This window comes from Festucalex cinctus, chromosome 18 (assembly GCF_051991245.1).
Source record: "Festucalex cinctus isolate MCC-2025b chromosome 18, RoL_Fcin_1.0, whole genome shotgun sequence".
Classification (NCBI taxonomy): domain Eukaryota; kingdom Metazoa; phylum Chordata; class Actinopteri; order Syngnathiformes; family Syngnathidae; genus Festucalex; species Festucalex cinctus.
In genome coordinates, this window is record NC_135428.1 from 23,675,755 (window position 1) to 23,699,432 (window position 23,678).

General features: G+C 38.4%; 1 protein-coding gene and 2 long non-coding RNA genes across 6 annotated transcripts in view; 1 reads left to right on the forward strand and 2 right to left on the reverse strand.

Annotated features, from left to right (window-relative positions):
* dscama (Down syndrome cell adhesion molecule a) overlaps positions 1 to 23,678 on the forward strand; it is a 703,869-nt gene that overhangs the window by 91,318 nt on the left and 588,873 nt on the right. The window lies entirely within an intron of this gene.
* Positions 14,449 to 17,724, reverse strand: LOC144006582 (uncharacterized). Its single transcript, XR_013279881.1, has 3 exons — positions 16,774 to 17,724; positions 16,021 to 16,222; positions 14,449 to 15,087 (listed from the first exon to the last, which is right to left on the reverse strand). It is a non-coding gene; the product is annotated as an uncharacterized LOC144006582 (long non-coding RNA).
* Positions 19,217 to 22,536, reverse strand: LOC144006425 (uncharacterized). Its single transcript, XR_013279822.1, has 3 exons — positions 21,546 to 22,536; positions 20,793 to 20,994; positions 19,217 to 19,860 (listed from the first exon to the last, which is right to left on the reverse strand). It is a non-coding gene; the product is annotated as an uncharacterized LOC144006425 (long non-coding RNA).

The window sequence follows — 23,678 nt, forward strand, 5'->3', positions numbered from 1 at the left end:
CCAAAAAGTCAAGATATTTTGCCCAGTTGTTGTCTTGGGTCTTGAGATGATACATGGCAAGTTTGAAGTCAACTGGCTGAAAAATATTTGCAAAGGGGGAAAAAGTATGACCACAGTGAATGTGCCAAAATGGGCCAAAATTGGACATTCAAAAATTCATAGCTCACTTCCTGTACATTTTAGGAAATGGCTTCCACTGACTTTTTTGTGCGTCTCGGGGTGCTACACGTGCCTGGCAATTTTCGTAGCTCTAGGTCAAACGGGCCGGGATTGGTTTTTATTTTTCTACGCTAGGGGGCGCTATAGAGTCGCATTGTTATGGCAACTACATAATATCAAATTTTTCGCCGGGCCCGAAGAGACTGCAAAGTTTGGTGAGTTTTCGTAAATGTTTAGGCCCTCAAAAATGCGATCGTTTACGGAGAAGAAGAAGAAGAAGAATTCTTACAAAAACAAGAGGGACCTCGCAGCGGTCGCTGCTCGGGCCCTAATAATTTTTACAAAAACAATAGGGACCTCGCAGCGGTCGCTGCTCGGGCCCTAACTAGAGCTGCGAGCAGCTATAAAGGGCCCTCGCAGCCCGGGCCACGTTGGGGTCCTTGCACGTTGGGGTACTTGCACGTTGGGGTACTGGCACATTGGGGTACTGGCATATTGGAAGCAAAATTTCTTTGAAAATGGCATAATAAACGTTTACATGTAGAATATTTTTTTGCCAGTGTGTGTGTCAAGCTCAACGGGTTTTGGTGATTGTTAAGACCTGCAAAAATCAGCGTCCTTTTTTATTTTTAGGCAATGAGTTGCCCTGATTGGTATTTTTTTGTAAAAGTGTATATACACATCATCGCTCGTTGTACTCATTGCACAATGTTACTTTTATTGTCCAAAGGGGCAATCAAAAATGAATAAAACAAAATGGAAACGTACATACGTTTGGATCGGTGTGAAGCCAGTGAACAATTTGAGTGGTGGAAACTAAAAGAATATTCATAAATGACTTAGTTATCACACTTAGAATGAGTGTACATTTTTTGTACAAAATACCGTATGTGGGGTATTTTATTTTTTTTTATATAAGCCTCAAGGGCTAGGTGGCGCTGTATTTATAACTGAATGTTGTCATAGAGATACCTTCAGGCCTTGATTATAAGCATACATGTCAAGTGTGGGATTTTTTTTTGGAGCATGTACCGTGGAGTTATTAAGCATATCCTTCATTCACGATATTGCTTTTAATGTCCATAGAGGCTATCAAAAATAAATAAAAATATATATATGTTTGGATAAGTCTGATGCCAGTGAACATTTTGAGTGGTGGAAACTAAAAAAATATTCATAAATGACTTAGTTATCACACTTAGAATGAGTGTACATTTTTTGTACAAAATACCGTATGTGGGGTATTTTTTTTTCATGCCTCAAGGGCTAGGTGGCGCTGCATATATAACTGAATGTTGTCATAGAGATAACTTCAGGCCTTGACGATAAACATACATGTCAAGTTTGGGATTTTTTGGAGCATGTACCGGGGAGTTATCAAGCATATCCTTTTTCATTGTGAAACACAAATTTTGATGCCCCGCCCTCATCATATAGTATTTCGAAAAGTCAAAATTTTTCCCCCTGTCGTTGGCTCAGGTCTTGACATGGTCCAGGCCAAGTCTTAACTCAGTCGGATGAAACGTGTAGGAGAAGTGGGCAAAAGTCTGCCCCCTGTGAATGTGCAAAAATCGTCAAAAATGGGACATTCAAAAATTCGTAGCTCACTTCCTGTTCATTTTAGCATATGGGTACAAGAGACTTTTTTGTAGGTCTTGGGCTCCCTCATACACTTAAAAATATTCGGCGTTCTTGCTTAAACGTACAACCGGGGCTGCTTCGTTAAAAATTTCGAGGGGGCGCTATTGAGTCATTTTTGTAAAAATAGCACAATCAACAATAAAATATTGCTCATTTTACCAGGCCAGATGTGTGTGCCAAGTTTCATGAGTTTCTGTGCATGTTTAGACCCTCAAAACTGGCGTTGTTTTCTTGGCGAACAGCGCTTAGCCACGCCTACAGCAATTCGCGAAAACTCACAAACTTCGTGTTGTGACATCATGAAGGCCGAAACCCTCCTCTGAGCAAATATGAGGTAGGTCCAGTTAACGTGTTTGGAGAAAAACGTAGAAGAAAATTCGTAAGAAAAAAAATTCCCACTAGGTGGCGCTATCAGTTAGATGAAATGTAAGTTAGTAGATGTCTTTAGAGCTGGACTCTCATCAAATGTGTGAAATTTTGAGAAGATAGGATCATCTCGGTCAAGTTAATGCAGCTTTTATTTTCACGAAAAATCTTCAGATTTTGCGTCACCGTAGCGGCCACGCCCTTTGACGAAAAGTTACAATATTCGGTGTGGGGCATGATCAACATCTTAAGGCTTTTCTGACCAATTTTCAAATGGATCCCTTCAACAAGCTCAGCACAGTAGCTAAAAACGTAAAGTATGACATTTATTGTAACCACTAGGTGGCGCTATATGTATAACTGAATTTTGTCATATAGATGTTTTCAGGCTGTGACTATTACGTTGCCTGAGAAGTTTGAGATTTTTTGGAGCTTGAACATGGGAGTTATTAAGCATTTGCTCTTTCTGGACAAATGAAATTTTAAAGGCAATATTTGATGCCCCGCCCCCGTCATATAGTATTTCAAAAAGGCAAGATGTTTTGCCCAGTTGTTCTCTCAGGTCTTGAGATGATAAATGCCAAGTTTGAAGTCAATTGGATGAAAAATGTTTGCAAAGGGGGAAAAAGCATGACCACAGTGAATGTGCCAAAATAGGCCAAAATTGGACATTAAAAAATTCATAGCTCACTTCCTGTACATTTTAGCTACATGGTCACAATAGACTTTTTTGTGCGTCTCGGGTGCTACACGTGCCTGCCAATTTTCGTTGCTCTAGCTCAAACGTGTCGGGCTTGGTTTTTATTTTTCTACGCTAGGGGGCGCTATAGAGTCGCGTTGTTATAACGACTTCATAATATCAAATTTTTCGCCGGACCTGAGGAGTGTGCAAAGTTTGGTGAGTTTTCGTGAATATTTAGGTACCCAAAATCGCGATTGTTTGCGGAGAATAAAGAATAATAATAATAATAATAATAATAATAATAATAATAATAATAATAATAATAATAATAATAATAATAATAATAATTTTTACAAAAACAATAGGGACCTCGCAGCGGTCGCTGCTCGGGCCCTAATAATAATTTTTACAAAAACAATAGGGACCTCGCAGCGGTCGCTGCTCGGGCCCTAACTAGAGCTGCGAGCAGCTATAAAGGGCCCTCGCAGCCCGGGCCACGTTGGGGTACTTGCACGTTGGGGTACTGGCACATTGGAAGCAGAATTTCTTTGAAAATGGCATGATAAACGTGGATTTTTTTTTTTTTTTTTGCCAGGTGTGATGAGTGTGTCAAGCTCAATGGGTTGTGGTGATTGTTAAGATCTGCAAAAATCAGCGTCTTTTTTTTATTTTTAGGCAATGAGTTGCCCTGATTGGTATTTTTCGTAAAAGTATATATACACGCATCATCGCTCGTACTCATTGCACAATGTTGCTTTTATTGTACATAGAGGCGATCAAAAAATAAATAAAACTAAATAAAAAATACGTATGTTTGGATCGGTCTGATGCCAGTGAACATATTGAGTGGTGGAAAGTAAAAGAATATTCATAAATGACTTAGTTATCACACTTACAATGAGTTTACAATTTTTGCAAAAATACCGTAAGTGAGGCATTTTTTTTTTATGCCTCAAGGACTAGGTGGCGCTGTATTTATAACTGAATTTTGTCATAGAGATAGCTTCAGGCCTTGATTATATGCATACATTTCAAGTATGGGATTTTTTGGAGCATGTACCTGGGAGTTATTAAGCATAGCCTTCATTCACGATACTGCTTTTAATGTCCATAGAGGCTATCAAAAATACATAAAACTAAATAACAAAAATATGTATGTTTGGTTAGGTCTGATGCCAGTGAATATTTTGACTGGTGGAAGGTAAAAGAATATTCCTAAATGACTTAGTTATCACACTTAGAATGAGTTTACATTTTTTGTACAAAATACCGTAAGTGGGGTATTTTTTTTTCATGCCTCAAGGGCTAGGTGGCGCTGCATATATAACTGAATGTTGTCATAGAGATACCTTCAGGCCTTGACGATAAACATACATGTCAAGTTTGGGATTTTTTGGAGCATGTATCGGGGAGTTATTAAGCATATCCTTTTTCAGTGCGAAACACAAATTTTGATGCCCCGCCCTCATCATATAGTATTTCCAAAAGTCAAGATTTTTCCGTCTGTTGTTGGCTCAGGTCTTGGCATGGTCCAGGTTAAGTCATAAGGCAGTCGGATAAAACGTGTAGGAGAAGTGGGCAAAAGTATGCCCCCTGAAAATGTGCAAAAATCGTCAAAAATGGGACATTCAAAAATTCGTAGCTCACTTCCTGTTCATTTTAGCATATGGGTCCAAGAGACTTTTTTGTAGGTCTTTGGCTCCCTCATACACGTAAAAATTTTCGTAGATCTTGCTTAAACGTACAATCGGGGCTGCTTCGTTAAAATTTTCTAGGGGGCGCTATTGAGTCATTTTTGTAAAAATAGCACAATCAACAATAAAATATTGTTCATTTTACCAGGCCAGATGTGTGTGCCAAGTTTCATGAGTTTCTGCGCATGTTTAGACCCTCAAAACTGGCGTTGTTTTCTTGGCGAACAGTGCTTAGCCACGCCCACAGCGATTCGCGAAAACTCACAAACTTCGTGTTGTGACATCATGAAGGCTGAAACCCTCATCTGAGCAAATATGAGGTTGGTCCAGGTAACGTGTTTGGAGAAAAAATGTACAAGAAAATTCGTAAGAAAAAAAATTGCCACTAGGTGGCGCTATCAATAAGATGAAATATAAGTTCGTAGATGTCTTTAGGGCTGGACTCTCATCAAATGTGTGAAATTTTGAGAAGATAGGATCATCTCGGTCAAGTTCATGCAGCTTTTATTGTCACGAAAAATCTTCAGACTTTGCGGCACCGTAGCGGCCACGCCCTTTGGCGAAAAGTTACAATATTCGGTGTGGGGCATGATCAACATCTTAAGCCTTTTCTGACCAATTTTCAAATGGATCCCTTCAACAAGCTCAGCACAGTAGCTAAAAACGTAAAGTATGACATTTATTGTAACCACTAGGTGGCGCTATATGTATAACTGAATTTTATCATATAGATGTTTTCAGGCCGTGACTATTACGTTGCCTGAGAAGTTTGAGATTTTTTGGAGCTTGAACATGGGAGTTATTAAGCATTTGCTCTTTCTGGACAAATGAAATTTTAAAGACAATATTTGATGCCCCGCCCCCATCATATAGTATTTCGAAAAGGCAAGACTTTTTGCCCAGTTGTTCTCTCAGGTCTTGAGATGATAAATGCCAAGTTTGATGTGAATTGGATGAAAAATGTTTGCAGAGGGGGAAAAAGCATGACCACAGTGAATGTGCCAAAATAGGCCAAAATTGGACATAAAAAAATTCATAGCTCATTTCCTGTACATTTTAGCTACATGGTCCCAATAGACTTTTTTGTGCGTCTCGGGGTGCTACACGTGCCTGCCAATTTTCGTTGCTCTAGCTCAAACGTGCCAGGCTTGGTTTTTATTTTTCTACGCTAGGGGGCGCTATAGAGTCGCGTTGTTATGACGACTTCATAATATCAAATTTTTCGCCGGGCCTGAGGAGTGTGCAAAGTTCGGTGAGTTTTCGTGAATGTTTAGGTACCCAAAATCGCGATCGTTTACGGAGAAGAATAATAATAATAATAATAATAATAATAATAATAATAATAATAATAATAATCCGATCGAAAAACAATAGGGACCTCGCAGCGGTAGCTGCTCGGGCCCTAACTAGAGCTGCGAGCAGCTATAAAGGGCCCTCGCAGCCCGGGCCACGTTGGGGTCCTTGCACGTTGGGGTACTTGCACGTTGGGGTACTGGCACGTTGGGGTACTGGCATATTGGAAGCAAAATTTCTTTGAAAATGGCATAATAAACGTTTACATGTAGAATATTTTTTTGCCAGTGTGTGTGTCAAGCTCAACGGGTTTTGGTGATTGTTAAGACCTGCAAAAATCAGCGTCCTTTTTTATTTTTAGGCAATGAGTTGCCCTGATTGGTATTTTTTTGTAAAAGTGTATATACACATCATCGCTCGTTGTACTCATTGCACAATGTTACTTTTATTGTCCAAAGGGGCAATCAAAAATGAATAAAACAAAATGGAAACGTACATACGTTTGGATCGGTGTGAAGCCAGTGAACAATTTGAGTGGTGGAAACTAAAAGAATATTCATAAATGACTTAGTTATCACACTTAGAATGAGTTTAATTTTTTTTGTACAAAATACCGTATGTGGGTTTTTTTTTTTATATAAGCCTCAAGGGCTAGGTGGCGCTGTATTTATAACTGAATGTTGTCATCGAGATACCTTCAGGCCTTGATTATAAGCATACATGTCAAGTGTGGGATTTTTTGGGGAGCATGTACCGTGGAGTTATTAAGCATATCCTTCATTCACGATATTGCTTTTAATGTCCACAGAGGCTATCAAAAATAAATAAAAATATATATATGTTTGGATAAGTCTGATGCCAGTGAACATTTTGAGTGGTGGAAACTAAAAGAATATTCATAAATGACTTAGTTATCACACTTAGAATGAGTTTACATTTTTTGTACAAAATACCGTATGTGGGGTATTTTTTTTTTATGCCTCAAGGCCTAGGTGGCGCTGCATATATAACTGAATGTTGTCATAGAGATAGCTTCAGGCCTTGACAATAAACATACATGTCAAGTTTGGGATTTTTTGGAGCATGTACCGGGGAGTTATTAAGCATATCCTTTTTCAGTGCGAAACACAAATTTTGATGCCCCGCCTTCATCATATAGTATTTCGAAAGGTCAAGATTTTTCCCCCTGTCGTTGGCTCAGGACTTGACATGGTCCAGGTCAAGTCTTAACTCAGTCAGATGAAACGTGTAGGAGAAGTGGGCAAAAGTCTGCCCCCTGTGAATGTGCAAAAATTGTCAAAAATGGGACATTCAAAAATTCGTAGCTCACTTCCTGTTCATTTTAGCATATGGGTCCAAGAGACTTTTTTGTAGGTCTTGGGCTCCCTCATACACCTAAAAATATTCGTCGTTCTTGCTTAAACGTACAACCGGGGCTGCTTCGTTAAAAACTTCTAGGGGGCGCTATTGAGTCATTTTTGTAAAAATAGCACAATCAACAATAAAATATTGCTCATTTTACCAGGCCAGATGTGTGTGCCAAGTTTCATCAGTTTCTGTGCATGTTTAGACCCTCAAAACTGGCGTTGTTTTCTTGGCGAACAGCGCTTAGCCACGCCTACAGCAATTCGCGAAAACTCACAAACTTCGTGTTGTGACATCATGAAGGCCGAAACCCTCCTCTGAGCAAATATGAGGTAGGTCCAGTTAACGTGTTTGGAGAAAAACGTAGAAGAAAATTCGTAAGAAAAAAAATTGCCACTAGGTGGCGCTATCAGTTAGATGAAATGTAAGTTAGTAGATGTCTTTAGAGCTGGACTCTCATCAAATGTGTGAAATTTTGAGAAGATAGGATCATCTCGGTCAAGTTAATGCAGCTTTTATTGTCACGAAAAATCTTCAGACTTTGCGTCACCGTAGCGGTCACGCCCTTTGGCGAAAAGTTACAATATTCGGTGTGGGGCATCATCAACATCTTAAGGCTTTTCTGACCAATTTTCAACTGGATCCCTTCAACGAGCTCAGCACAGTAGCTAAAAACGTAAAGTATGACATTTATTGTAACCACTAGGTGGCGCTATATGTATAACTGAATTTTGTCATATAGATGTTTTCAGGCCGTGACTATTACGTTGCCTGAGAAGTTTGAGATTTTTTGGAGCTTGTACATGGGAGTTATTCAGCATTAGCTCTTTCTGGACAAATGAAATTTTAAAGGCAATATTTGATGCCCCGCGCCCGTCATATAGTATTTCGAAAAGGCAAGATTTTTTGCCCAGTTGTTCTCTCAGGTCTTGAGATGATAAATGCCAAGTTTGAAGTCAATTGGATGAAAAATGTGTGCAAAGGGGGAAAAAGCATGACCACAGTGAATGTGCCAAAACAGGCCAAAATTGGACATTAAAAAATTCATAGCTCACTTCCTGTACATTTTAGCTACATGGTCCCAATAGACTTTTTTGTGCGTCTCGGGGTGCTACACGTGCCTGCCAATTTTCGTTGCTCTAGCTCAAACGTGCCGGGCTTGGTTTTTATTTTTCTATGCTAGGGGGCGCTATAGAGTCGCGTTGTTATAACGACTTCATAATATCAAATTTTTCGCCGGACCTGAGGAGTGTGCAAAGTTCGGTGAGTTTTCGTGAATATTTAGGTACCCAAAATCGCGATTGTTTGCGGAGAATAAAGAAGAAGGATAATAACTAGAGCTGCGAGCAGCTATAAAGGGCCCTCGCAACCCGGGCCACGTTGGGGTATTTGCACGTCGGGGTCCTGGCATGTTGGGGTACTGTCAAATAGGAAACCATCTAAATTGTAAACGTTTTTGCCATGCTTTGTGTTTGTAAAGTTTCATGGAAAGGACAAAAATGATGCACAATTAACAAAATAAAATCAAAATGGATTGTCATATGGCAATATAGAATACTTTTTGAATATATTAGGCATGCCTGCCAATATTGACACATCCAGCTGAATCATATAATCGGAAAGACTTCACAAAAATGTCTAGAGGGCGCTATTGAGCCATTTATTACAAATTGCACAACAAATCTCTAAATAAAATATTCATGTTCCAGACAGGTCTGGTGTGTGTGCAAAGTTTTGTGAGTTTTCGCCCATATTTAGACTCTCAAAAAAGCATTTTTCTTCACAAACAATGCATGGCTACAGCAAAGGCGTGTGACAAAATAAAAAAATTCAATAACTTTTCATCTTAAATATCTTAAGATGAAACACGCCAAAGAATGAAGACGATCTGATAAGTTCTGTTGAAAATATGACCCCTATAAAAGGCCCCAAAAAATGGCAGACTTCCTGTTTGATTCAGCATATGGCTTTAGAAACCTTTTTGTAAGTCTTAGGCTGATACGTATCCCAATTTTTACAAATCTAGCTGAATCATAAAATACAAAACATTTGCAAAAGCTTCATAAAAATGTCTAGAGGGTGCTATTGAACCATTTATTGCAAATTGAATAAGAAATCTCTAAAATATTCATGCTTATGACAAGCCTGATGTGTGTGTAAAGTTTCATGAGTTTTTGCACGTTTAGACCCAAAAAAAGCAGCATTTTACTTGACAAACAATGCATCACCATGACAACGGCGTGCGACAAAATAAATAACTTTCGATAACTTTTCATCTTCAACATCTTAAGATGAATCACACCAAGTTTGGAGATGATCGGATAAACTCTGTAGGAGGAGTTCGTTAAAATAAGACCCCTATGAAATGGCCCAAAAAATGGCAACACGTTCCAAAGTAAATCAAAATGGCGGACTTCCTGTTCGGTTTAGCATATGGTTCAAAAAGAGTTTTTTGTACTTTGAGGGCTGTTACATATGTCTTCAAATTTTGGTAACTCTAGGTGAAATGTACAGCCGGGAATGCTTCATTAAGTAAGAATTTTGAAACACAAAATTTGATGCCTCGCCTCTGGCGGACTTCCTGTTAGGTTTAGCATATGGCACCAACAGGCTTTTTTGTAGATCATAGTCTGTTACATATGTGTACCAATTTTCGTAGCTCTCGATTAAACAACCGGGAATGCTTCGTTAAAGAGGAGTTTTTTAGCTCAAAATGTGATGCCCGGCCCCTGGGGGACTTCCTGTTGGGTTTAGCACATAGCACCAAGAGACTTTTTTGTACATTGTGGGCTGTTACATATGTCTACAAATTTTCGTAGCTCTAGCTGCTTCGTACAACTGGGAATTCTTCTTTAAGAAGAATTTTTTTTCTAAGGCAAACAAGTGCATGCCACGGCAACAGCGTGCGATGAAATAAAAAGCTTTCAATAACTTTTCATCTTCAACATCTTAAGATGAATCACACCAAGTTTGAAGATGATGGGATAAACTCTGTAGGAGGAGTTCGTTAAAATAAGACCCCTATGAAATGGCCAAAAAAATGGCAACACGTTCCAAAGTAAATCAAAATGGTGGACTTTCTGTTAGGTTTAGCACATGGTTCAAAAAGAGTTTTTTGTACCTTGAGGGCTGTTACATATGTCTTCAAATTTTGGTAACTCTAGGTGAAACGTACAGCCGGGAATGCTTCTTTAATTAAGAATTTTGAAACGCAAAATTAGATGCCCCGCCTCTGGCGGACTTCCTGTTGGGTTTAGCATATGGCACCAAAGACTTTTTTGTAGATCATAGTCTGTTACATATGTTTACCAATTTTCGTAGCTCTAGGTTAAACGTACAACCGGCAATACTATGTTAAGTAAGAATTTTGAAACTCTAAATTTGATGCCCCGCCGCCGTCATATAGTATGTCAAAAACTTTAGATTTTTTACCATGGTGTTGTCCCAGGTGTTGAGATGGTACATCCCAAGTTTGAACTCAATTGGGTTAACCGTGTAGGAGAAGTGGGCAAAAGTATGACCCCAGTAAATGTGCAAAAATGGGCCAAAATTGGACATTCAAATGATCACACCTCACTTCCTGTCTATTTTAGGGTACAACTATCAAAGAGGTTTTTGTTCATCTGGATGTGCTACAGGTGGCACACAATTTTCGTAGCCGTAGGACAATCGTAGCGGGACAGGGATCCGTTAAACCTATGTAGGTGGCGCTACAGAGCCATTTTTCTGTTATCATGTATGGCGACTTTAAAATATCAAATTTTTCGCCAGGCCTGATGTGCGTGTAAAGTTTGGTGAGTTTTCGTTCACGTTTAGTGTCTCAAAAATGCGATTGTTTGCGGAGAAGAAAAATAAGAATAACTAGAGCTGCGAGCAGCTATAAAGGGCCCTCGCAACCCGGGCCACGTTGGGGTACTTGCACGTCGGGGTACTGGCACGTTGGGGTACTGTCAAATAGGACAAGCACCATCTAAAATGTTTTTGACAAGCCTTGTGTGTGCAAAGTTGAATCAAAACGCAAAATATGGTGCGCAATTCCCAAAATAAATTCAAAATGGCGGACTTCCTTTTAGGTTTAGCATACGGCTACCGAATACTTTTTGTAGGTCTTAAGCTAATAGGTATGCCTCCCAGTTTTCACAAATCTAGGTCAAGTCATCTTTAGTTGTGTATCGCTTGAATCATACAATTGGAAATGCTCCATAAAAATGCATAGAGGGCGCTATTGAGCACAACGTTGGGTTACTTGCACGTCAGGGTACTGGCACGTTGGGGTACTGTTACATGGAACAAGGAGCATTTAAAATGTTAGTTTTTTCCATGCCTTGTCTGTGCAAAGTTTAATGAAAAAGGCCAAAAATGATGTATAATTCCCAAAAAAAATCAAAATAGCGGACTTCCTCTTTGGTTTGGCAAATGGCTACATAATACTTTTTTGTAGGTCTAGCATAATCATACAATCGGAAATGCTTCATAAAAATGTCTAGAGGGCGCTATTTATTGCAAATTGCACAATAAATCTCTGAAAATTCATGTTCATGACAAGTCTGATGTGTTTGCAAAGTTTCATGAGTTTTCATGTGTATAAAAAAAAAAAAAAACAGCACTTGACAAACAATGCATTGCTATGGCAACAGCGTGCTACAAAATAAAAAACTTTCGATTACTTTGCATCTTAAACATCTTAAGATGAAACACACCAAGTTTGAAGACAGTCGGATAAATTTTGTAGGAGGGGTTTGTTAAAATATGACCCCTGAAAAAGGCCACAAAAAATGGCAACAAATCCCATCATAAATCAAAATGGCAGACTTCCTGTTTGGTTTAGCACATGGTTCCAAGAGACTTTTTTGTACATCATGGGCTCTTATGTAGGCCTGCAAATTATCATAGCGCTAGGTGAAACGTACAACCGGGAATGCTTCGTAAAAGAGGAGTTTTTTAGCTCAAAATGTGATGCCCGGCCCCTGGGGGACTTCCTGTTGGGTTTAGCACATGGCACCAAGAGACTTTTTTGTACATCCTGGGCTGTTACATATGTCTACAATTTTTCGTCGCTCTAGCTGCTTCGTACAACTGGGAATGCTTCATTAAGAAGGATTTTTTTCCTTTGCAAAAAGTGCATGCCACGACAACAGCGTGCGACGAAATAAAAAGCTTTCAATAACTTTTCATCGTCAACATCTTAAGATGAATCACACCAAGTTTGAAGATGATCGGATAAACTCTGTAGGAGGAGTTCGTTAAAATAAGACCCCTATGAAATGGCCAAAAAAATGGCAACATGTTCCAAAGTAAATCAAAATGGCAGACTTCCTGTTAGGTTTAGCATATGGTTCAAAAAGAGTTTTTTGTACCTCGAGGGCTGTTACATATGTCTTCAAATTTTGGTCACTCTAGGTGAAACGTACAGCCGGAAATGCTTCATTAAGTAAAAATTTTGAAATGCAAAATTTGATGCCCTGCCTCTGGCGGACTTCCTGTTAGGTTTAGCATATGGCACCAACAGGCTTTTTTGTAGATCATAGTCTTTTACATATGTGTACTAATTTTCGTAGCTCTAGATTAAACGTATAACCGGCAATACTTCAGATGAAACATGCCAAAGAATGAAGACAATCTGATAAGTTTTGTAGAAAATATGAGGCCTATAAAAGGCCCCCAAAAAATGGCTACAAATAGCAAAGTAAATCAAAATGCCGGACTTCCTGTTTGGCTTAGCATATGGTTCTAAAAGACTTTTTTGTACATCGTGGGCTCTTATGTATGCCTCCAAATTATCATAGCGCTAGGTGAAAGGTACAACCGGGAATGCTTCGTTAAAGAAGAGTTTTTTAGCTCAAAAAGTGATGCCCGGCCCTTGCGGGACTTCCTGTTGGGTTTAGCACAAAGCAGCAAGAGACTTTTTTGTACATCGTGGGCTGTTACATATGTCTACAAATTTTCGTAGCTCTAGCTGCTTCGTACAACTGAGAATTCTTCATTAAGAAGAATTTTTTTCCTTTGCAAACAAGTGCATGCCACGACAACAGCGTGCAGCGAAATAAAAAGCTTTCAATAACTTTTCATCTTCAACATCTTAAGATGAATCACACCAAGTTTGAAGATGATCGGATAAACTCTGTAAGAGGAGTTCGTTAAAATAGGACCCCTATGAAATGGCCAAAAAAATGGGAACACGTTCCAAAGTAAATCAAAATGGTGGACTTTCTGTTAGGTTTAGCATATGGTTCAAAAAGAGTTTTTTGTACCTTGAGGGCTGTTACATATGTCTTTAAATTTTGGTAACTCTAGGTGAAACGTACAGCCGGGAATGCTTCATTAAGTAAGAATTTTGAAACTCAAAATTTGATGCCCCGCCTCTGGCGGACTTCCTGTTGGGTTTAGCATATGGCACCAACAGACTTTTTTGTAGGTCATAGTCTGTTACATATGTGTACCAATTTTCGTAGCTCTAGGTTAAACATACAACCGGCAATACTACGTTTAGTAAGAGTTTTGAAACTCTAAATTTGATGCCCCACCGCCGTCATATAGTATGTCGAAAACTTTAGATTTTTTACCATGGTGTTGTCCCAGGTGTTGAGATGGTACATCCCAAGTTTGAACTCAATTGGGTTAACCGTGTAGGAGAAGTGGGCAAAAGTATGACCCCAGTAAATGTGCAAAAATGGGCCAAAATTGGACATTCAAATGATCACACCTCACTTCCTGTCTATTTTAGGGTACACACATCAAAGAGGTTTTTGTTCATCTGGATGTGCTACAGGTGCCACACAATTTTCATAGCCGTCGGACAATCGTAGCGGGCCAGGGATCTGTTTAACCTATGTAGGTGGCGCTATGGAGCCATTTTTCTGTTATCACCTATGGCGACTTTAAAATATCAAATTTTTCGCCAGGCCTGACGTGTGTGTAAAGTTTGGTGAGTTTTCGTTCACGTTTAGTGTCTCAAAAATGTGATTGTTTGCGGAAAAGAATAATAACAAAAAATAACTAGAGCTGCGAGCAGCTATAAAGGGCCCTCGCAACCCGGGCCACGTTGGGGTATATGCAAGTCGGGGGACTTGCACGTTGGGGTACTGTTAAATAGACAAGGACCATGGAAAATAGAAATGCATTTGCCGTGCCTTGTGTGTAAAAAGGTGCAGTAAAAGGCCAAAAATGATGCGCAATTCCCAAAATAAATTCAAAAGTGTGGACTTTCTGATGTGTGTGCAAAGTTTCATGAAAAGTCGCTCGTTTGATATTCAAAACCAGCATCTGTTTATTTGAAAACATTGCATGGCACAGAGATGGTGTGTGATCAAATAAAAAGCTTTTTGATGACTCTTAATGTGGTGTCGCTGTGCAACACATATGTATTCATGACATAGTGAAGTATTGTGACAGTTTTGTAGGGTCCAGCAAACAGTAAATGTGTGACAGTTATTCAAGAAAAAAATGTAGCTTTGAAGCAGGCTAACCAATGACATCATCTAAAGGGGAAAAAAGCACATGAGCAAGCATAGGTATAAGTAGAGGAGAAAAAGAGATGAAAGAAGTGCGAGAGATGGAACAGGAGAGGAATGCAGCTGTTTATGTATAGCTGTTGTAACAGGACAGATTAAATAACACTTTAACCTGGGGTTAACAGCGCCCTAGGACAGATAAACTCTTTAGTGTAAAAGTTTTCTGGGACAGATGAATCCCTTGGAGTCAAAAAGTTAGGGTTAGCACATAGTCTGTCTTAGGATAATGTAACCTCCATGGATGAATTAGTCCTAGGACGCTTTGACCTGCGGGCTAAAACTTCAGGGGGGTTAACCTGTCCTGTTATATTGTGATCATCGTCTTCGTGCATGTCCTCAGTGGCTTCTTCTGTCTGTGTGGCAGCATTTGATACATCTGTAGAACAAAAAAGAATGAAGAATCATGTTAGATCTGTGAAGCTTGGTTGTCTTAGGTGTAGTTTACAGAACAGTCGTGTGCATATTTTTAGCATGGTAGTGTCTTAATACAAATGCATATTATGTAATGCACTGTATATGGATATTACAGACGTAATATTTGACGGTGATCTTATATTCATAGTTTTTGCCCGTTAATAAATAATATAGCTAGTAAGTAATAAGACACGCAAAAATGGTATAGTTGAATCCGCTGGGTCAAAAAGCAATGTTTTAGGATTGTGTGATGAAATGATGAATAAAAGTAAGGATACGACAGGTACATAAATGGTTATGTAAGTGTCAAATTTGGCATGGTGTGTCCAGATACATGCAGGATAAGTATAAAATATTATGGTGTGTGATTGATTTTTTCTTAGTAAAAATTAGTATTGTAAAGGTCAAGTCACAGTATGTCCAAAAAATTTAAAAAAAAAAAATCTATGGTATAGAAACATCATAATCAGGGGCAAAGACATAAACATAATAATAGTAATTAATAACGATAGAATTTAAATACAATCTTTTCCATGAATATGTCAGTTATTTTGAGAAGATACAGAAAAAAAAGAACTTTGAAGTGTCTATCAGTGGATGAAAGAGGGCAAGATCGCAGCATAGCTACATGATATCAGTCACATTTGAAAGTAATCAAGTGTAGTATGTATTCACATTATATACATTGAGAAATTGCGGCTCAATAATCAGTCAGTGTTTTAGTTAACAGTCCAATGTTACCTTCAAGATATTCCTAACAGAAAAAAAGGAACGTGCATTAACAAAAAAATGTAAAAATGTCCATTGTCAAACATGTCATTCATTATACACAATGTGTAGGATGGGGATGCTTGCTGTGTTAGTGTTTGTGTGTCTTCCATGTCATATAGCTTACCATCACGGACAAATGCATCACATGCATCCTTTATATCCAATGCAGTCTGGAGTTCTTTCACAAGCTTGGTTTTGAAGTCTATCTGTTTTTCAAGTGCTCGATTGACTCGAGTCACATGGACTAGTTGGTTCATTTGGGAATGAAGATCAAGGCTGCGCTGGTATAAGTCGTTGCGACTGAAAGCATGATCAATGCATGCATACTGTAATGACAAAGCATTCAATGAAAATCAGTCATGTTAGATTCCATGATTCTAAATAGCAGAGGTAACGTGTTGGTGCAAAACGTTGTGGTCGTGTTGCATGTTACTCAATGGCTGTGTGTGTCAAAACGAGTTTATTTGAAAGAATATACAAATATATACACACGGACATATATATTTATACAGTATAACAGTGCCGCATGTATTGGTTTTAAGGAAAGAGTTGAAAAGCAGTGTTCAGAAAAAAGCATAAGACGCACAAAGTACCATTTCACTACATGTAATAAGTTGTCAAGTAGACATGTGAATTAAGTGGTTAAGATAGTGGCTACTGTGCAAGTAAGCTTCAATTGTCTCTAAAAGGTTAGCATATGTGTTCTACATGATATCAATGGCTAGACGTGCTCGTGGAGAAACATTACAAACAGAAAAACACACTAAAGGTGCCTTTAACAAACCTGTTAATAAATGAGAACTTAATACATATATGTATGGCATACTGTATATGATTGAGAAAGTTGTCCTGTTTAGTTTATGTATTGTATACTTACGGAAAAAAGTTGGCAATCTTTGCGTATGGAGATGATTAGAGGGTCTTTATCAAAAGAGAATTTGCTTGTTGATTTGTTCATGTTCTGTAGAAAAGCAAAGGAGTAGAAATAAATACAGTATCATACTTCATAAACATACAAGAAATTTGTAGCTGTATTAACCATTGTTGGTATTTGAAGTGATAATTTAGGAATAGAAGTGTAGTGATTGCAGAATTTATAGAGTGCTTACCTTGTATGACTTTGTAGATGGAAATGTCTTTTGTTGAAAGAGCTCTTTGTTGTCTACTATATATGCAAGGACAAGCATAAGTAGGTGTGGTTATGAAGTACTTGACCATTGAAATAAAGCAGTGGTATCAAATGTATGGACCGTGGTTTGGCTCAGGCCTGCAAAGGGGTTTAATGTGGCACAAGAGATAATCTTGTAAGGTACAAAAAATAATAATAATATAATAGGTATGCCTCTGAGTTTTCACAAATCTAGGTCAAGTCAAGTCATCTTTAGTTATTTTGCGCTTGAATCATCCAATCGGAAATGCTCCATAAAAAATGTATAGAGGGTGCGATTTATTGCAAATTGCACAAGAAATCGCTAAAAATTCATGTTAATGACAAGTCTGATGTGTGTGCAAAGTTTCACGAGTTTTCACACATGTATAGATAAAAAAAAACAAAGCAGCACTTTACTTGGCAACCAATGCATCGCTATAGCAGCAGCGTGCGACAAAATAAAAAACTTTCGATAAATTTGCATCTTAAACATCTTAAGATGAAACACACCAAGTTTGAACACGGTCGGATGAATTTTGTAGGAGGAGTTAAAATATGACCCCTAAAAAAGGCCACGAAAAAAGTCTACAAATCCCATCATAAATCAAAATGGCGGACTTCCTGTTTGGTTTAGCACATGGTTCCAAGAGACTTTTTTGTACATCGTGGGCTCTTATGTATGCCTCTAAATTATCATAGCGCTAGGTGAAACGTACAACCGGGAATGCTTCGTTAAAGAGGAGTTTTTTAGCTCAAAATGTGATGCCCGGCCCCTACGGGACCTCCTGTTGGGTTTAGCACATGGCACCAAGAGACTTTTTTGTACATCGTGGGCTGTTACATTTGTCTCCAAATTTTCGTAGCTCTAGCTGCTTCGTACAACTGGGAATGCTTCATTAAGAAGTAATTTTTTCCTTTGCAAACTGTGCAGGCCACGGCAACAGCGTGCGACAAAATAAAAAGCTTTCAATAACTTTTCATCTTCAACATCTTAAGATGAATCACACCAAGTTTGGAGATGATCGGATAAACTCTGTAGGAGGAGTTCGTTAAAATAAGACCCCTATGAAATGGCCCAAAAAATGGCAACACGTTCCAAAGTAAATCAAAATGGCGGACTTCCTGTTCGGTTTAGCATATGGTTCAAAAAGAGTTTTTTGTACCTTGAGGGCTGTTACATATGTCTTCAAATATTGGTAACTCTAGGTGAAATGTACAGCCGGGAATGCTTCATTAAGTTAGAATTTTGAAACACAAAATTTGATGCCTCGCCTCTGGCGGACTTCCTGTTAGGTTTAGCATATGGCACCAACAGGCTTTTTTGTAGATCATAGTCTGTTACATATGTGTACCAATTTTCGTAGCTCTAGATTAAACGTACCACCGGCAATGCTTCGTTAAGTAAGAATTTTGAAACTGTAAATTTGATGCCCCGCCACCGTCATATAGTATGTCAAAAACTTTAGATTTTTTTACCATGATGTTGTCCCAGGTGTTGAGATGGTACAGCCCAAGTTTGAAGTCAATCGGGTTAACCGTGTAGGAGAAGCGGGCAAAAGTATGACCCCTGTAAATGTGCAAAAATGGGCCAAAATTGGACATTCAAATACTCATACCTCACTTCCTGTCTATTTTAGGGTACACATATCAAAGAGGTTTTTGTTCATCTGGATGTGCTACAGGTGCCACACTATTTTCGTAGCCATAGGACAATCGTAGCGGGACAGGGATCCGTTAAACCTATGTAGGTGGCGCTACAGAGCCATTTTTCTGTTATCATGTATGGCGACTTTAAAATATCAAATTTTTCGCCAGACCCGATCTGCGTGTAAAGTTTGGTGAGTTTTCGTTCATGTTTAGTGCCTCAAAAATGTGGTTGTTTGCGGAAAAGAATAATAACAAAGAAGAAGAAGAATAATAATAACTAGAGCTGCGAGCAGCTATAAAGGGCCCTCGCAACCCGGGCCACGTTGGGGTATATGCAAGTCGGGGGACTTGCACGTTGGGGTACTGTTAAATAGACAAGGACCATGGAAAATAGAAATGCATTTGCCGTGCCTTGTGTGTAAAAAGGTGCAGTAAAAGGCCAAAAATGATGCACAATTCCCTAAATAAATTCAAAAGTGTGGACTTTCTGATGTGTGTGCAAAGTTTCATGAAAAGTCGCTCGTTTGATATTCAAAACCAGCATCTGTTTATTTGAAAACATTACATGGCACAGAGATGGTGTGTGATCAAATAAAAAGCTTTTTGATGACTCTTAATGTGGTGTCGCTGTGCAACACATATGTATTCATGACATAGTGAAGTATTGTGACAGTTTTGTAGGGTCCAGCAAACAGTAAATGTGTGACAGTTATTCAAGAAAAAATGTAGCTTTGAAGCAGGCTAACCAATGACATCATCTAAAGGGGAAAAAAGCACATGAGCAAGCATAGGTATAAGTAGAGGAGAAAAAGAGATGAAAGAAGTGCAAGAGATGGAACAGGAGAGGAATGCAGCTGTTTATGTATAGCTGTTGTAACAGGACAGATTAAATAACACTTTAACCTGGGGTTAACAGCGCCCTAGGACAGATAAACTCTTTAGTGTAAAAGTTTTCTGGGACAGATGAATCCCTTGGGGTCAAAGAGTTTGGGTTAGCACATAGTCTGTCTTAGGATAATGTAACCTCCATGGATGAATTAGTCCTAGGACGCTTTGACCTGCGGGCTAAAACTTCAGGGGGGTTAACCTGTCCTGTTATATTGTGATCATCGTCTTCGTGCATGTCCTCAGTGGCTTCTTCTGTCTGTGTGGCAGCATTTGATACATCTGTAGAACAAAAAAGAATGAAGAATCATGTTAGATCTGTGAAGTTTGGTTGTCTTAGGTGTAGTTTACAGAACAGTCGTGTGCATATTTTTAGCATGGTAGTGTCTTAATACAAATGCATATTATGTAATGCACTGTATATGGATATTACAGACGTAATATTTGACGGTGATCTTATATTCATAGTTTTTGCCCGTTAATAAATAATATAGCTAGTAAGTAATAAGACACGCAAAAATGGTATAGTTGAATCCTCTGGGTCAAAAAGCAATGTTTTAGGATTGTGTGATGAAATGATGAATAAAAGTAAGGATACGACAGGTACATAAATGGTTATGTAAGTGTAAAATTTGTCATGGTGTGTCCAGATACATGCAGGATAAGTATAAAATATTATGGTGTGTGATTGATTTTTTCTTAGTAAAAATTAGTATTGTAAAGGTCAAGTCACAGTATGTCCAAAAATATTTTTAAAAAAAATCTATGGTATAGAAACATCATAATCAGGGGCAAAGACATAAACATAATAATAGTAATTAATAATGATAGAATTTAAATACAATCTTTTCCATGAATATGTCAGTTATTTTGAGAAGATACAGAAAAAAAAGAACTTTGAAGTGTCTATCAGTGGATGAAAGAGGGCAAGATCACAGCATAGCTACATGATATCAGTCACATTTGAAAGTAATCAAGTGTAGTATGTATTCACATTATATACATTGAGAAATTGCGGCTCAATAATCAGTCAGTGTTTTAGTTAACAGTCCAATGTTACCTTCAAGATATTCCTAACAGAAAAAAAGGAACGTGCATTAACAAAAAAATGTAAAAATGTCCATTGTCAAACATGTCATTCATTATACACAATGTGTAGGATGGGGATGCTTGCTGTGTTAGTGTTTGTGTGTCTTCCATGTCATATAGCTTACCATCACGGACAAATGCATCACATGCATCCTTTATATCCAATGCAGTCTGGAGTTCTTTCACAAGCTTGGTTTTGAAGTCTATCTGTTTTTCAAGTGCTCGATTGACTCGAGTCACATGGACTAGTTGGTTCATTTGGGAATGAAGATCAAGGCTGCGCTGGTATAAGTCGTTGCGACTGAAAGCATGATCAATGCATGCATACTGTAATGACAAAGCATTCAATGAAAATCAGTCATGTTAGATTCCATGATTCTAAATAGCAGATCTAACGTGTTGGTGCAAAACGTTGTGGTCGTGTTGCATGTTACTCAATGGCTGTGTGTGTCAAAACGAGTTTATTTGAAAGAATATACAAATATATACACACGGACATATATATTTATACAGTATAACAGTACCGCATGTATTGGTTTTAAGGAAAGAGTTGAAAAGCAGTGTTCAGAAAAAAGCATAAGACGCACAAAGTACCATTTCACTACATGTAATAAGTTGTCAAGTAGACATGTGAATTAAGTGGTTAAGATAGTGGCTACTGTGCAAGTAAGCTTCAATTGTCTCTAAAAGGTTAGCATATGTGTTCTACATGATATCAATGGCTAGACGTGCTCGTGGAGAAACATTACAAACAGAAAAACACACTAAAGGTGCCTTTAACAAACCTGTTAATAAATGAGAACTTAATACATATATGTATGGCATACTGTATATGATTGAGAAAGTTGTCCTGTTTAGTTTATGTATTGTATACTTACGGAAAAAAGTTGGCAATCTTTGCGTATGGAGATGATTAGAGGGTCTTTATCAAAAGAGAATTTGCTTGGTGATTTGTTCATGTTCTGTAGAAAAGCAAAGGAGTAGAAATAAATACAGTATCATACTTCATAAACATACAAGACATTTGTAGCTGTATTAACCATTGTTGGTATTTGAAGTGATAATTTAGGAATAGAAGTGTAGTGATTGCAGAATTTATAGAGTGCTTACCTTGTATGACTTTGTAGATGGAAATGTCTTTTGTTGAAAGAGCTCTTTGTTGTCTACTATATATGCAAGGACAAGCATAAGTAGGTGTGGTTATGAAGTACTTGACCATTGAAATAAAGCAGTGGTATCAAATGTATGGACCGTGGTTTGGCTCAGGCCTGCAAAGGGGTTTAATGTGGCACAAGAGATAATCTTGTAAGGTACAAAAAATAATAATAATATAATAGGTATGCCTCTGAGTTTTCACAAATCTAGGTCAAGTCAAGTCAAGTCATCTTTAGTTATTTCGCGCTTGAATCATCCAATCGGAAATGCTCCATAAAAAATGTATAGAGGGTGCGATTTATTGCAAATTGCACAAGAAATCTCTAAAAATTCATGTTAATGACAAGTCTGATGTGTGTGCAAAGTTTCACGAGTTTTCACACATGTATAGATAAAAAAAAAAAAAGCAGCACTTTACTTGGCAACCAATGCATCGCTATAGCAGCAGCGTGCGACAAAATAAAAAACTTTTGATAAATTTGCATCTTCCTGTTGGGTTTAGCACATGGCACCAAGAGACTTTTTTGTACATCGTGGGCTGTTACATTTGTCTCCAAATTTTCGTAGCTCTAGCTGCTTCGTACAACTGGGAATGCTTCATTAAGAAGTAATTTTTTCCTTTGCAAACTGTGCATGCCACGGCAACAGCGTGCGACAAAATAAAAAGCTTTCAATAACTTTTCATCTTCAACATCTTAAGATGAATCACACCAAGTTTGGAGATGATCGGATAAACTCTGTAGGAGGAGTTCGTTAAAATAAGACCCCTATGAAATGGCCCAAAAAATGGCAACACGTTCCAAAGTAAATCAAAATGGCGGACTTCCTGTTCGGTTTAGCATATGGTTCAAAAAGAGTTTTTTGTACCTTGAGGGCTGTTACATATGTCTTCAAATATTGGTAACTCTAGGTGAAATGTACAGCCGGGAATGCTTCATTAAGTTAGAATTTTGAAACACAAAATTTGATGCCTCGCCTCTGGCGGACTTCCTGTTAGGTTTAGCATATGGCACCAACAGGCTTTTTTGTAGATCATAGTCTGTTACATATGTGTACCAATTTTCGTAGCTCTAGATTAAACGTACCACCGGCAATGCTTCGTTAAGTAAGAATTTTGAAACTGTAAATTTGATGCCCCGCCACCGTCATATAGTATGTCAAAAACTTTAGATTTTTTACCATGATGTTGTCCCAGGTGTTGAGATGGTACAGCCCAAGTTTGAAGTCAATCGGGTTAACCGTGTAGGAGAAGCGGGCAAAAGTATGACCCCTGTAAATGTGCAAAAATGGGCCAAAATTGGACATTCAAATACTCATACCTCACTTCCTGTCTATTTTAGGGTACACATATCAAAGAGGTTTTTGTTCATCTGGATGTGCTACAGGTGCCACACAATTTTCGTAGCCATAGGACAATCGTAGCGGGACAGGGATCCGTTAAACCTATGTAGGTGGCGCTACAGAGCCATTTTTCTGTTATCATGTATGGCGACTTTAAAATATCAAATTTTTCGCCAGACCCGATCTGCGTGTAAAGTTTGGTGAGTTTTCGTTCATGTTTAGTGCCTCAAAAATGTGGTTGTTTGCGGAAAAGAATAATAACAAAGAAAAAGAAGAAGAAGAAGAAGAATAACTAGAGCTGCGAGCAGCTATAAAGGGCCCTCGCAACCCGGGCCACGTTGGGGTACTTGCACGTCGGGGTACTGGCACGTTGGGGTACTGTCAAATAGGACAAGACCATCTAAAATGTTTTTGACAAGCCTTGTGTGTGCAAAGTATAATCAAAACGCAAAATATGGTGTGCAATTCCCAAAATAAATTCAAAATGGTGAACTTCCTTTTAGGTTTAGCATACG